The 3,101-nt window shown below is 33.5% G+C and overlaps 1 long non-coding RNA gene across 1 annotated transcript; it reads left to right on the top strand.

Moving 5' to 3' along the window:
* The first annotated feature begins 369 nt into the window (after positions 1-369).
* On the top strand, positions 370-1,595 carry LOC113328764. The gene is made up of 3 exons (XR_003349546.1): positions 370-872; positions 1,050-1,263; positions 1,380-1,595. It is a non-coding gene; the product is annotated as an uncharacterized LOC113328764 (long non-coding RNA).
* Positions 1,596-3,101: the final 1,506 nt, after the last annotated feature.

The following is a 3,101-nucleotide window of genomic DNA, read 5'->3' as shown; positions in this document are numbered from 1 at the left end:
AAACCCTCGATCAACTGAGAGAACATCTAAAAACACGGTGTACACGAATATACAGATGCAGACTGCCTTGCTAATAAATAGTAATTGTTTTAAGTTTTAACAAGAGAGCAAGAGAGAACACAGTAAATTAAGGCTAGCTGCATGCCATCAAATAAATGTTGGTCGGCAGAGTTGGCAGTACACATTAGAACCCTTCGATTCTTCTAACAAAAGGTCCATATTTCATCTTCCTCAAATGGTTCTTTTCCTGGATAGTCATCAACCTAGAAGGCCAACAAAGTTTACCATCGGACTTTTAACTCACCAGCACGGTTCAGGGAACCATGAAAAATTGTTGGCCCCTCATAAAAATTTGATAGAAGTGCTGGTTTTTAACTTTAAAGTGTCTCTGTAACCACATTGTGCGTTACTCTGTCGCAACATTGGATGTACCGACGCAACATTGGGTGTACCGAGAAATGAAATGTGTCGGCCAACTTTTGTATTTTTCACATGTGTTAGTCTTTGGAAATGAGTCCCATACCTAAGTCAAAAATTCAAAGTTCTTTACTGTACGTGTCAGACATTATCTGGGTTTCCAACGGCGAACATTTGACCAAATAATTTGTGGGTTTTAAGGGAGCACTCGTTAGTTACTTTATATAAACCACACCTCACATCGAAAGTAGATTGAATATGGAAGCTGCAGAAATATATATACACATATGTTCTCCAAAATTAGAACAAGTTAAGCCGTTACTTGTACTCATCAACATTTAAGTTCAATCTAGGTAGATGGTTCGGATTAACAAGGAGCAGTTGCTTTGGTGTGAAGTGAAATGAGCAAAGCAAGGAGATCGGTCTCCAATCTTCTCCCCGTGTTAAACCCTAAGGTATTTAATCTTGCATTCCTGCTTTTCAGATTTTTTTATCTAGGGATTCTAATCTGAAGTTATGAACACAGTGTAACAGTATATATAAATATATGAATGCATACAAATATTCGTAGATCGGTAGATATTATGGACAAGTTAATTTCAGTTTTGACCAAATACTTTGTCACTCTGCAGACTGCAGTACGTGGGTTCTAAGGGAGCACTCGTTAGTTACTTTATAAACCACACCTCACAATGGAAGTAGATTGAACTTTGAGGCTGCAGAAATATATATCCAGGAGGATGGTTAGGATTAACAAGGAGCAGTTGCTTTGGTGCGAAGAGAAAATGAGCAAAACAAGAATGAGAGAGATCGTTCTCCAATCTTCTTCCCGTGTTAAATCCTAAGGTACTTAATCTTGCATTCCTGGTTTTCAGATTTTGTTATCTAATCTGATGTTTATAGTGATTATATATAGGTAGATAGTATGTAAAAGTTAATCTTGCATTCCCGGTTGTTTTCAGATTTTGCTATCTGATGGGATGTTATAGTGATTATATACGGTATATAAAAAGTATAAATGTACGTGGATATAGGTGTATAGCAGATATGTACAAGTTAATGTCATTTTTGGTTATTTGGTGGTTGCTACATTTGTATAAATAACGGAATAGGGAATAGAGCAATCGTTTAGACATTGGAGTGGATTCACGTGCTGATGGATTATTTCAATATTCTACCATGAGATATTATATTACACATACCAAGTACCAACTAAATTTGTTATTCATTGTAAATCAGTAAACTGAATTGCAATCAAGAACTGATTCAGTCGGTGTTCCAATATGGATAGACGATTTGTAGTTTCGCAATTAGAAAAAATTATACTTTTACTTATTATCCAATATTCTGTTAGATGCATTTATGCTATCTTATTATTGATTACCTTTTTGTTGATGGTTCTGATAAGTTAACAGTAATCAGTATTTCATATACGGTTATATAATCGCACTCGATTCATTGTGAGTTGCATTTAAGGGTTGTTCTGCACGATACAAGACACCCAGTCATAGTCAATATAGGTTGACCGAGATCATGAGGTTTCCCAAGTTTCTCAGTTTTGAGACCCCACCACGAGGTTTAATGGGAGCTAATTTTACCCAACTATGGGTCCCTCACAGTTATGAATCGCTGGAAAATCTATGGAATTTGTTCCGGTCAACCTAATAATTATCGTTTAATTTTGACATGATTATATGTTATTTAAGTAATATGGAAAAGTAACTGGATGTCAATACTCTTAATCTGACTTCGGCACACGTACTCTAAACTTTTTAATTTATTGAGGATTTATAAATAAACTTAGTTGTTCAGAAAAATGAAACAAATTCACTTTCTTTTGGGAGCAAATTTAAGAGGAAGCTAAGATAATTCAATAATATTTGAGAAAATATAAAACTAAAACTGTAACAAAATTAAGAGGCACTTTGTACATAAAATCATATGCGTCGTGTAGAAATAAAACTTCTACCTTCTATTGGATCGAAATCCTCTTGGGTTAAAAACAAAATCCAAGTATTATAAAAGTTTATATTCCTCCTTTCCATTTTAGATGATGGTTATGAAGTTTTCATGCAAGAGATGGAATGAGATGGTGGTTAAGAAAAGTCTTCAAACATGAACTGATATTAGTGCTTATAAACAAGAATTGTTCCTAAAAATAATAGACATATTAAGTCGAGTACCATCTGAATTTGTTCCTAATTCCAAATCAGTAAATTGAATTGCATTCAAGAACTGATTCAGTAGGTGCTTCGATGGATAGACTACTTGAAGTTTCATAATCATAGAAATCAAGATGGATGATAAATATCAAGGTGGTTTAAGTGCATTTGATTGAATGATGGATGATAAGAAATAATATGATTTTAAGAAACAATATCATCCAACATTCATTTAGATGCACTTATGCCATCGTACTATTTATTATCCTTTTGATGATGGAAGTTGAAACAATTGTTCACAAAAATGAAATAAACTTAATTGATTTGGGGAACAAAATTAAGAGGAAGCTTACATAATTCAAAGATACTTACAACAAATATAAAACTTGAACTTAAGAGCCACCTTGGATATAAAATCATATGTGTTGTGTAGAAATTAAACTTAAATATTCTTGGATTAAAAAAGAAAAATCTAGGTATCATAAAAATTTATACTCCTTCGTTCTATTTTAGATGATGGTT

Source organism: Papaver somniferum, unplaced genomic scaffold, assembly GCF_003573695.1.
Source record: "Papaver somniferum cultivar HN1 unplaced genomic scaffold, ASM357369v1 unplaced-scaffold_114, whole genome shotgun sequence".
NCBI lineage: Eukaryota > Viridiplantae > Streptophyta > Magnoliopsida > Ranunculales > Papaveraceae > Papaver > Papaver somniferum.
The sequence above is the reverse complement of the archived record's forward strand: the minus strand, read 5'-3'. Positions and strand labels throughout refer to the sequence as shown.